Source organism: Excalfactoria chinensis, chromosome 1 (assembly GCF_039878825.1).
Source record: "Excalfactoria chinensis isolate bCotChi1 chromosome 1, bCotChi1.hap2, whole genome shotgun sequence".
In the NCBI taxonomy this organism is placed as follows: Eukaryota; Metazoa; Chordata; class Aves; order Galliformes; family Phasianidae; genus Excalfactoria; species Excalfactoria chinensis.
In genome coordinates this window covers 21,872,483-21,885,736 of record NC_092825.1, presented here as the reverse complement: position 1 = coordinate 21,885,736, position 13,254 = coordinate 21,872,483, and positions in this window count along the sequence as shown.

The window sequence follows — 13,254 nt, the reverse complement described above, 5'->3', positions numbered from 1 at the left end:
CAGAGAAAAGCAAGAGAGACTTAGGACTGCCTTTCACAAGGCAAAAGCACTTCTGCAAATGCACTACTGGTACCTGTTCCTATCCTGATCTAAAATAGGGTACTTGCCTTTCATTTCTATCAAAATTTCACCACTCTGGGAGCAGAGCATGGGAATCTAATACCCCATTTCTGCTGTTGCATAATAGCCCGCTATACATTAGACATAGCTCTAAAAAAAACTGCAGTGCGCTCTTAGACTGGTTAATATTAATGTCTTTAATGATGTAAAGTTTCCACCAATGAAACTTTATGAAGAGGCTACTATCCTTATATGCAGTTTGATCATTTCTAGATGAAACAAAAAATGAATTGAACTTTCTGCAAATACTTTAACATTTCCCATATTTTTTTGCCTGTAAATACATAACAGAGCAGAAGCTCACTTCCATAGTTTAGCAACATGTCCAATTGTAGGCTCAGGATTTTTTTTATTTATTTATTTATTTTACTTTGAAATGCTGAAAGCATGTTCTCTCATTTTTCTGACCTGTAGCTTTCATCATAGCAGCTCAAAAATTCTAGTGAACAACCCACACCTGTTACCTGTTTGTTGATTCCAAATATTTCCTAGGGATAAATTTAGACATCAGGAATAACACTCAGATGAGACATAGAATCAGCAGCTTGTAAGCAGCAGAATCTTTCATCTTTCTCCTCCAGTGGCATATCCACAGGTTTGTTGTTTTTTTTTTGTTCAGTTACGAAACTGAGGCTGTTGGCCTCCTATGCATTCCTTTTATGTCTGTAAGAACATGAGTAGTATAGGGATGTAATGTGAATTCAAAATGTTTTTACAGTGCATTTTGATGAGGGAGAAGGATTAGATATGTTATCTACTGCTTATCTTCATGAGTGTTTAGGGAGGTAATAAATGAAAATTAGACAGAATTACTTGTCATGCAGGGTATTTAGATTTCAAATTTCATGCAGTATTGATATTATGAGTAGTGGTAATGGATTTCATTAGTTTGAGATCTGTGATTGCCATAGTAAACTATATTAAAAAAAAAAAAAAAAAAAAAAAAAAAGGCTACTACATTTAGATAGGTTCTTTATATTCCGTGTTTTATAAAGGTAAATAAAACCTTCTCATTATATCAGCTGTATATTACCTTATTGGCACTCTGTGGTAAAATTATAAAATGTTAGAGTCTCCAATTTCCTATCACTCTGACTTATTTCTACAGTGTTACTTGTGAAATAGTTGTCCATGTGCTTTCAACAGTGCCTCGGGACTACAACTAGATGTGCAAAAAGAATTGCAGTATTGAAACCTGCCTGAGCTGTGATTTAGGTGCACTGATACAAGGTGTAGCAAGAGAAATGTACACAAGATGGGTATTCAGTGAAATGATCAAGATGAACAAGGAAACATAAATCCATAAGGAGCAAGTACTGGGGAGAATCAATACAAATAAAATTTCATACAAGATGTAATACATGTAATTATATTAATCGTTCCAAGAGAGCACGTCTAGAAAATTCACATTGAATCTAATCTATTTTGTATAATGAAATGTTTATTTGGATCAAAGACTTCAGCTGGAATCAACAGATCCACCCAGTAATCCTGTTTATTGAAATTCAGAGGCACTGTCTTACTAATACAAATAAAAAAGATTTCTAAACTTTCAGTACTCTTCAATAGTGGCAATGCAAAGACATTCATACCAGGACGACCAGTGGTGCTGTGGTCAGAAGGTATGTGCCAGAATGCAGGTTATCTTCATGCTGCAAACTGCTGACTTTTAAAAATGATATAAGCATAGAGACCTTAAGTGGAGTCTTCCGCGTGCAGGGATAATGATCTAACCATTGATGAGGTTACTATACATTACTATACAATTTTTTCTCTTTCTAGCCTTATAGGAACGTTGAGACTTTCTGAGTGTGCAACCTCAAGCAACACAATTCAAGGCACACCTACTCAGAAAATACTGTTAAAACCCAAAGTAGTTCACTGGCATTACTGCTTTCCAACAAAATCTCTTTCACATTCCCATCGAAACTATTAGATTTTTTTTAAGAACTTTTCTCATTCATAATTATTCAGGAGGTGCAGGAAAAACAGTCTTTGAGTAACACTGTTTCTTAAAGTAGATGGAGCCATCTCTTGATTGTATGCTTCTCCAGAGTTTCCTTAGTTGCAAAGAAGAAAGAATTGATGTCTTATTGATAAAATACTGTGCAGTATGTTGATTTTTTTTTTTTTTTTTTTTTTTTTTTTTTTTTTTTTTTTTTTTTTTAATAATTAGATTTATACCTAAAAGCTTCCCTAGGTGAAATAACCTTTAAGAGAAACACAAGAATGTGCTGTGATGGCCTTTGTGTCTGTTTTGGAACAGGTTAATGTCTGGGAATACACTGGTGTGGTAATCTTCCTTTCCTCTATACAAACAACACTCAGGTGAATAAGCTGAGAGCTGGCAATGTGGCCCAGTAACCTCTTTGATACAGATAATAGTGGCCTGGGGGGCCAAAGTAGGCAACGTATTCTCTGAAAGTAACCTACAGTCTACTCCCTCCGTATGCTGTATTTTTTCTTTTTATAAAGCCTGCTCTGAAAGTAATGCCTCACGTTTTATTTTGTTGGGCCATGATGTCAGAGGCAGATGGTGGTGGTATGGTAGTAGAAGCAAAACCTACCCATCAATATTCCATTATTTTTTGTTGTCATGAAACAAATGATAGCTGAGGGGCAATCTGACAAATGGTTTCTGAGGTGGAAGTGCAAATGGAGCAAAGGTGTGTCACTGAATTCCTCCATGCAGAAAAAGAAATCATCAACACTTGCTGAACATTTACTGAGACCAAACAGGGAATATGGGTACAGCAAGGCAGTGTGTGGTGCGTTTCAGCAGTGGTGACCACACTGTGAAATACAAGCCATGTTCCAGACAGCCACATGCAGCTATCACAACATGAAATGAAGAGCATCTTGATCAACTCATTTATCTGAATGTGTGAATGACAACCAGGAAGCTGAGTTGAATATTTTCTTCAGTGCATTAGAAACAATAGTGGCAATGTTGGATTATCTCAAAGTTTGCAGTAGGCGGGTCCCATGAATGCTAACACAGAAATAGAAACACCTTATACAAGTTTGTCAGGGACTACTGAACCAACACAAAGCTGAAGGTGACCGTTTCCTGGATCTCTTCATTACTGGTGTGAAGGCATGGTGTCATCGCTATAAGCCAGAGTCAAAATGGCATTCCATGGTGATAATATATGAATTCCCCATTGAAGAAATACTTCAAGACACAGTTCTCAGTGGGTAAAGTGATATGCACTATCTTCCAAGTTAGTAAAGGGGTGATCCTTCCAGTCTTCCTGGAACTTGGCCAAACCGTCAACCGTGACCACTATATCACAGTGTTATCTAAACTGATGTCTCAAACTTGCAGTCAGACCACATAAGAAAACAAAATTTCTCCTGCAACTTAATAAAGCCATGCCCCACACCAGCTTGAAGCACACTGACAGGCTTGACTGGACTTTCCTACCATACCGCCATACAGTCTGGATTTGGTGCCTTCTGACTTTCATTTCTTTAGGCCAATGAAAGACAGATTGCATAGGCAACATTTTCCTAGCAATTACAGTGTCATAACAGCTTTGAAATAGTGAATCATCTCTGCTGATGTGGATTTTTACAGGTGTGGCTCTTTTTCATCACAAGAGAAAATGCATTGCTAATGTGGCTGACTGTATTGAAAAGTACAGTTTTGTAGCTGAAAGTCTGCTCTATCAAACCAATATTGTGCTCTTTGCGCTAATTTCCATGGAAATAAGTAGGAGGCATTACTTTTGGAGCAACCTATGTACATGCTGATTCGACTGTGCTGATTCGATCATTTGACAAATGATCTTATTTCAAAATATATCAAGAATATGAAGCTAAAGCCATACATGTGAGGGTTGAGGAAGTAGCATTAGATAAGGAGTCAGTGTTTTCATACATTTTTGACATGAATTCTAAAATCCAGATCATGAGTGCTAAACAGCTTGCCAGTTCGGAAGCTAATCCGTATGACAAGGAAGCATTAAATGAAAAGTTATCTACTTACTTCAAGGAACAACCAGATACGAATAAAACTTCCACGAGGAAATCAAGCTCAGCTACTGGTAATTGTAAGGTGAAATTTTAAATCACTTTTGACAAGGTGGGAAAGCAGACAGGGTCATAGTGTAACTGCAGGGTTATGTGCCTGATTAACTTACTGTTCACCATTTTCCTCACAGCAGGACTTTATACAGCCAGTATTGCAGAAATAAATGAACACTAAAAGAAAACATGTAACTCAAAGGGCAGAGGTGCACAAAAATAAATAAATAAAACAGCCAGTGTGCACGCACTGATTTCATTTTCTAACCACAAACCTTGGAAGTGGGTTCTAGAGTTTTATATTTTCTCTTAATGCCATAGGTCTGCCTTCTTTACTAGAAAATAAGTAGAAGACTGTCTCCAAGCACACTGGTTAACACTAACATTTTGTCCTCCATGTGGATGGTATAGTTCTTTGAAACTCTAATAGCATGTTATGTATAGATCTCCTTAAGTTTTTAGATCAGACCAAACTCTCCACTTCTACCGGTGAATGACAGTTTTTAGCATATCTGAAACCCAGATCATCAAAGGAAGAGAGAGCCACCTCCCCTTCAGTTGCTTTCAGGTTGGTTTTGTTTGTTTGTTTGTTTTTTGTTTTTTGTAAAAAGTTATATCAGTGCATTGAGAAGTAATATTCTACAGGGATGGATGCAGAATTAGCTCTGCAGTCTTAGCAGAGTTTAGTAGGTGGTCCAATGCTCACAGCATCAGTTTGTGCCATCTGTTCATAAGGGGACCACTGGCTGTTCAGCGAACCCCTTTGTTAGTCATGCTGAAAGAAATTTGGATGGCTCAAATTGAATTGTGTGAATAACCACATCCAGGAAAATTATTGCTGTATTAAATAACTCAAGAACAAAAATTAGAGAATTATTTAAATCTTAAAGAATTAGTTCAATTTTCTCAGTTCTTTTGGTTCAATGACCTACATGCCAAGTCCATCAGTAGAGAAACTGTAGTCGCTACAGAGACACTGTTCAATAAATTTAGACACTTTTGTATAAACACCAATTGTGATTTCACAGTTTTTTAAATGATTTTTTTTTAAATTTCAGAAGCAGTCTAAGTGACATGTATAGTTTGAAGAAGCATATCATCACTTCAGCTGTTTTGACATGTCTTACACATCTTGTATTAATTCTAATATATAGTTTTTTGTATTATTCATGATATCAAATAAAATGCAGAAGATTATAATAGGAAACAAAATGAAAAAAAAAATGTAATAAAACTAAAAGAAGTGCATATTTATGTTTATATATATATATATATATATATAAATATGCCTGTATACCTGTATAAAAAGCTATTAAGGGAAAAAAAAATGTATAGGAGTGAAAAAAAAAAAGTAGTTTAAAAATGTAAAAAAGCATAATAGGATTAAAGAAAATTGTTCTTTTAGATTAAAAAAAGAAAAAAAAGTACTTTATTACAATATTTGCTTGGCTACAAATTTGTAGAAATGTAGAAAGGAAAGTTTTGTGTGAAATAAACATAAACTTGAAAAGCAAAAACAAGAATTAAAGCTAATCAAAACCTAAATGTAATAAAAATGAGGGATATTTAGGCAGATTGTTAATTATCTAACCATTCAAACACAAACTCCCTGAAGAGCAGTCAGCATCAAAGACATCCCTGAGAAATGTATCTGCAGGAGGGGAAGGCTTTTTACTCTAGAAGTGTTTATTTGGATATTCTAATTAGCCATTTAAGCATACTTTAGTTTGAAAGCAGATTCAAATTATTTTTCAACAACGACCTCCATTGCTTCCATTTTTTATTTTCTAATTAGAATCTGGGGAAGCATTTGCTCTAGACTTGTTTCCAGATCAGTACTGAAGCAAAGTTAAATTGTGTTCAGTTTTCTTCACAGTAGCTCAAACAAAATCTAGGCTACTGCCTTGCTCCCTATTTCCTTTTTATGGATGCTGTGTTTAATTCCAGCTTACCTGGTCTTCCAGCAATTAAGAATTATATTAAGCATAGGAAGTTTGCAAAAAAAAAAGTGAGTTAGAAGTTGAATAGAGAGATCTGTCTGAAGGAGGTCTATAAAAATAGTGAAGGATACAAGAGAGAAGACACGTGAATAGCAACTGATGTACCTTTCTTCAACTTGGAGAAGAGGAGGTTGAGGTGAGACCTCATGACAGCCTGCAGCTTCCTCACAAGGGGAGCAGCAGGGAGGGAGATGATCTCTGCTCTCTGGTGACAATGACAGGACCAAAGGGAAGTGCATGGAGTTGAGTCAGGGGAGGATCATGTTGGAAAAGGTTTTTCACTGAGAATGGGCTCCTCAGGGCAGTGGTCATGGCACCGAGCCTGCCAGAGTTCAAGAAGCATTTGGATAATACTCTCTGACATGGGGCTTAAATTTTGGGTGATCTTCTGTGGAGCTTGGAGTTGGATTCAGAGGTGCTTATGGGTCACTTCCAACTAAGGATATTCCAGAGTCAGATAAATGAATTAATCAGAATTATCAGAGGCGGGTTAGTGTCAGGAATTAGAGAGTAATTTTGGTGCTATGAGATGCAATAAGTATGATGAATATGGCTGTGTTTATTAAAAGCATTCATGACCATGTGAAATACACTTCTTTGTATATTTGGTAACATAGTTTACTGTTAGCGGCAGCAGATATGATAAAACTTATTACCTGTTATGGTTTATCAATGAAGTAAGAGTGTACTCCTTATTCTTTCTGCCTCATCACAGAAATGAATGTAGAATAAAAAATTAACCCAGGAAGTACATCATAAAGGTCAAGTTTTTGGCAAGGCAATTAAGAACATCCCTTACATATCTAAAACTTAAAACTATAAAATCTACTTTCTCAGCAAGCATGCAAAATCAGTCTCTTCAGCCGAAATCTTGTTAAATATGACTAATGATTTTTCTCATCCACAGAACTGGGAATTTTATGTTAACTTTTCTACAGAAGTTAAATAACAAATTATTCAAACAGTGCTGCACTTAAGATGGCTTTGTGGGTATTTGTAAAACTCCCAGCGGTTGTATCTACATGTTTTAGATACACAAATCTTGAAAGTGAAGACCCTTCTTTTATTATGGGGAGATAAAAAGGAGGACTTCCATAGTTAGTTACCCAGTGGAATCTACATCGAAGCTGCTAAATTTTGTAGGATTTGGGCAGCTGAGAGGAAGATAAATAATTTCTAAGAAGATGTGAACATAAACACCAAAAATATCCACAAAAAAAAAAAATACTGCGTGGAGGAGCAAGAAAATGAAAGGAACAGGATTCAGACAACCAAAAGTAGAGATCTGTTTCTCAGTTATTAGAACTCCCTTTTTAGATGATGGAGGGAAATTAGTATATCTAAGGCACTACTCATCCAACACAGATGTCTGTAAAAGAATGGCAGAAATGTGGGGATCTTTAAGAAACAACTCAGGTTGTATCTATGCAATTATAATAATAGAATTGTTCAGGACATACTAACTTCTATTTCAGTAGACATCCAAGTACCTGACTGTGAGATGACTGTCATGTACAGGTATTTACAAATTTGATAAGGAAGCTGGGACTGCCAGCCCCAAGCAGTGTGCAGTCTGAAACAATTATCTCCCTCCATACTAAATACTGCCGTAAATGCCAAAGATCATTTGAGTTATCAAAAATACTCACCTCAGTTTTGCTCTCATCCTACCTGGCTTTAGTATGAAGGTGTAACAGTTTCTGTGCAGTCATTGTCAGTTCAACTGGAGTTTTATCAACAGATGCAGTTTTTTTGCCACATGGATGATAGTGAAACAAATCCTTAGCCATACTGTGAATGATGAGATCAAAATATGGCTTATCTCTTCAAACCCACATTGAGACTAAGGTAGGGGTTTTTAAAAATCCAGAAATTTGAAATGCCTATTAAATTTAATTATTAAGAAATGATTTGAGTATAAAATAAGTACTTAAATGTCCATGGCAAATTTGGAAATTTTAATGAAAAGCCAACATAAAAAAAAGAGAGAAAAAGTATACCTTTATATATATTTGTTTGCATTTGATGAAAGAAAAAATACAGAGATTACTGCTCTGATATAGAGATAGGAAGCATATGTTGATAGTTCATAACTGTTACATTTCATTGGACAGGCAATATTTTTCTTATAATAATCAGGTATATAATTCAGTGTTAGACTTAAAGCAAGTCAGCAGTATTAGTTATAGATTTAAAAATATATCACAAGTCATAACAATATGCATTTTTACTTTTCATGTTGGTTTTTCCAAATATTCAAGAACAGCTTTATTTTCCCAAGACCAGTTTTATAAGATCCTGAATCACTGTTATTAGTAGCATTTGTTAGAGTGCTTCTTTTCTTTTGATGTTTCACTTTCTTTGTAAAGGTGTCATTACAGCTTGAACACTTAACTATAGTAAGCATCAATTTGCATTTTGAGAATCAGAAGCTGATTGTGATTTACAGTAAGATCAACCAAAGAGAAGTTCCATTATTTTAACATGATAGAAATATAATTAACTTTCTTTCCTATAAGCAAAAGCTTTAAGAATGGATATCTGCTCTGACTTTTCATTACCAGCATAAATCTTTCTGTCGGGATTGACTAAACTTGTATCTTGAGTGCAATTTGAACTGAAGGTCGATGTACCAATGACAGATTTCTTAAAATAAACAAATAAGCAAACAGAAGCCTCTACAACAGTAATTTGTTTTACAACAATAATATGAGTAATAACAATAAATCCCCAAATAATTCAAAAAGGGAAAAAAAAATCTTATTAAACTTTTTTATTTCAAGTGTTGCTGATTAGGAATTTTCCCTTCTAGTATTCAGTAACAGAAATAATCTATTACAGTTTTTAACCTTTTCAAAATAGCATTCACTAATTAGATTTCTTGACCCTTTGAATGTTTACTATCTTTATGCTGTACGGTCGCAAAGCAAAATGATCAGTTAGCTGTTTCTAAATCACAGGATTATTTGTTGTTATGAACCACAGAACATAAGCAGAAAATTAAACCAGACTTTTTTTTCTGTTGCTTTTTTACTCACCAAAGGTAAAGAAAGTTTCTGAGTTATTTGAAGTGGCAGTTCCAATTCTAGCATAGTTTCATTAGGTTCCTTTATTTCTCTGTTTACGACCAGTCTGTTGGTGACTCTTTGCATCCTACTACTCTTGTTAGATATTGAAAATTTAATGTATGGATTAGTTTGCTTATTTGATTGATTTTTATTATTACTATTAATAATTGTAATGTGGAAAAAGGGAAATTTTATTTTGACTGTTCTTCAACAGCAGTGGTTCTGAACTCCAGTCCAAGAATAATACATATATATATTTACAAACCATAATGTTTCACTATACATTAAGAAAAATATTTTACAAATATACTACAATACAAAGATCTCTGAGTTCCTGCAAATAACATATCCTTTATAGCTCATCTGATAATATTAATTAAGGGAAAACATATAATTGTCTTGACCATCATTCTATTTTCCAGAGCTCAGAAAAATTTTGAATTGTTAGTACCCACTTCAGTAGCCTAGAAGGTTCTCTGCACTGAATATTAAAAAGCTCATTTCACCATGCACCTGCGCTAGTTCTTTTATTTACAGTCATTGAGTGATCCATAGGGGAAGGCAAAAGGATCATAAACAAAGAAACAACACTAAGAGCTCTGTTGTGAGTAAAATTATCAAGGACAGACATTTAGGCAACCTATGAGTCCTATAGGTGTATTGGTGGTTTGACACCTGAGTGTCGAACAACACTTTACATATGTTAGCAATAATCAATATAATCTAACCTTATTTTTCTAGGTAGTTAAGTTCTTTTCTCATTCTCTTTTATTTTGGTTTTAGAGTGCTCAGGTGAACCCTTCTCCCACAGCTCTTTCCCTCCTTTCCCTCCCCTTCCCCTTAGCCCACCCCACAATCACAGAATGCCTAACAAACCATCTGAAATGCATTAGATTTTAAGTGGAAAAAAACTGATAACTTGGGCTAATAATATTATCATTTTATGAATGTCTCTTGCCCTGCATTTCCAGTAAGGGGGAAAAAATAAACTCTCTATATAATGGTGTTTTCTGTTTATTGGAGATTAATTTTGTCAGTAACTAGGTATGTTAAGTATGTGCAAAACATCAGGGTCCAGTGTAGGTGTATCCTTAAGAAGCCATGAAGAATTTCTAGTTATTTGGAATCTATGTGCTAATCTATGCACTGCACTGAAGACAGGAAGAACTGTACATTTTTTTGTATGCTCACAAATTCAGATCTAATCAATAATTTCATTTGAGAGGTTTTATATGGATGCTTTTCATCCAATTATTTGGTCTCTCTTGGTTTTAATTATGTGGTGATATGTGGAACCTCTGGGATTCCTGACATCAGGTTTCTGACTCTCCCCTTAGATGATGGAGCTGAATGTAGCTAGAAATCCATGTGCCAAAAACGGACAGTATACAACATTCATACTTAAAATTGTGTGCTTTCTACACCAGGCATTTGTGGTTATCTCTGGCAATTGCGAGACTGTATATTTACAGTAATGAATGACAGTCAATATGCAGGGATAAGAGCAATTGTCAATTTATTGAAGGCAAGAGCAAGAAACTTTAAACACTGCCCTTGATGAATGTTGTGAAGGTTTTACTGGGATCATCTGACTGCCTCTGCGTTTGTTTGCTTTTTTTTTTTTTTTTTTTTTTTAAACAGAAACCATCATAAAATACATTTTCCAGTTTGATCTTCACAGAAAATGCATACATTTTTGCCATTAAGATTATAAAATTTATGCATTTTCCAAGTGGATATTGTTACAGCAAGGTGAGAACAGCAAGAAATAGCTAGTAAAACTAAACTTTTTTTTTTTTTTTTCAGAGCAGTAAACCAGAAGACAAGCAACACAATTTAGATAAGATAAAAATATTACAAGAAATTTTAGTGTCTCATATTCATATCCATTGCCCCCAGAAACACAAAGATCAAATCTTCTCCCAGATACCTACTCAGAAAATGGCAACAAACCATTACTCTCTTGACTACTAGCAATGCAGTCCAAACATTTTAGATAGTTTCTGCACATTACTGAGATTCTGCTGCACAAGAAAAGATATCTTAGTATTTCCTTGGTCATATATAATATATATATAATCTGTATTCTATGCATGGTATCTGAAATAATTCTTTTTCCCCATCTTCTAGAATGGTACTTCATGACTAATTTTGCTCTCTTAGGAGTCTAGTAGTGGATCATCATTTTAAATGACACATTTTTAATCACTAGAAAAATGAAAAGGCAGTACTCTTAACGTGGTTATCCCCTGATCCTCTGTTTGTAAATAGACATTATGCTCTTAGAATTGTTGCCATTGAACTTTATTCATAATGACTGTGAAATTAGCCTGCAAATGGAAATCTGAATCATAGCCACAGTTACTTTAAGAAAAAAATATTATAGGTTGAGCTTTTCACATTGAGTGCCTTTTACTAAGATCGCACAACAATTTACACTATAAGGCTTTGCTTTCAGTTACTTACAGGATTACTAAACATAAATTGTATGAGTTGTTCTTTTTTCATATAAGGTATCTGCCTCAGGCTAAATTCAATTTGCTTATTTTGTTTGACATGTAAAAATGCGGGTACTCTTATACAAGAAATGAAAACTAGAAAACTAGTACGGAAGACATAAGAAAAGAAAACTGTGAGAGAGAAGAATCACTAGAATCACAAAGAAGGGGTTAGGGACAAGGATGATTTAATTTTACTTGATCAAGGCAAATACGATTAAGAAAAATCAGTAATGAAAAAACAAAACAACAACAACAACAACAACAACATGTAATGCAGAGGGAATTCTATTTGAGAGAGATAAGAGCATTTGCCAGATGTGTAAACAATTGGTTAAGAACCAAAGAGAAGAGGAAGGCAGATGATGAGGAGTTCAGATATTTGCAGCCAGACCCATGGTGCCTGAAGCCAGTTAATGTGGATAGAACAGAGAAACAAACCTGAAGAAACTGGTGTTGAGTGCAAAAGGAGATTGGTAGCTAGATAAAAAGCTAAGGAGTAGATCTGGAAAATTTGATGAGAAGGAGATTGAAGTGAATAAAACTGAAGATTTGGATCTGCTGAATAAGATCACATGGAGATGAATGGCAGCAATGAGGAGCCAGAAGTAGGTTGATAATCTGTCCAACTAACAGCACATTTTTTCTGTACAAGTTAAATTAGAGATCATATTTCTTAAATTTTAAATCATTATTTTCTGTGGAAAAATATATAAAAATCAGACTGTCAAAGTAGGATGAATCTGGCTACTTTCTGCTGTGCTTGATGACAGAGAATTAAGCATGTAAATCCAAGTTGATAAGATGGGCCTCTTCCCCATGTTTGGCTACAGGGCTTCAAATAAGTCAAGCAATGAAGATTAAGGCCTTCCTGGTAATCCATTTCAATTATGCTAATTTTCAGGGTATTTTTTGTTTGTTTGTTTGCTTTTTCTGGACTCTTAATCTATCTCTTCCTTATTGTATTTCTGATTATTTTTTGGATGTGCAGAGTACTTAATCCCCTCCCCATAACGCTAGTCATTTAATATATCTGAATGTTATTACATATTGTCTCAATTTTCTTTTATGAGTATGCACTACTGGTATATTCAATCAATCTTAATAATCTTTTAAAGGCCTTTACCACACTTGATGTCACTCTTGAACTCAGTCTGGTAAATCTTTCTTGAAGTACCGTACCAGTGCTCCCTCATATAAAGGTTTTCTGTTTTTTGTTTGTTTGTTTGTTTTATAACTCTCTTCATTATATTACCCATAAGAACATGACATCTATAGCTCACGTTCAACCATAACGTAGATCTTTTTTCTTGGCTATCACACAGTCACAGAATTTCAGGGGTTGGAAGAGATCTCAAGATATCGTTGTGTCCAAACCCCCATGCTAAAGCTGGTTCCCTACAGTAGGTCACACAAGTAGGTATCCAGATAAGTCTTGAATATCTCCACAGAAGGAAACTCCATAACCTCTCTGGACAAGCTGTTCCAGATCTCTGTCACTCTTGCCATAAAGAAATTCTTCTGTGTGATTGTACAGAA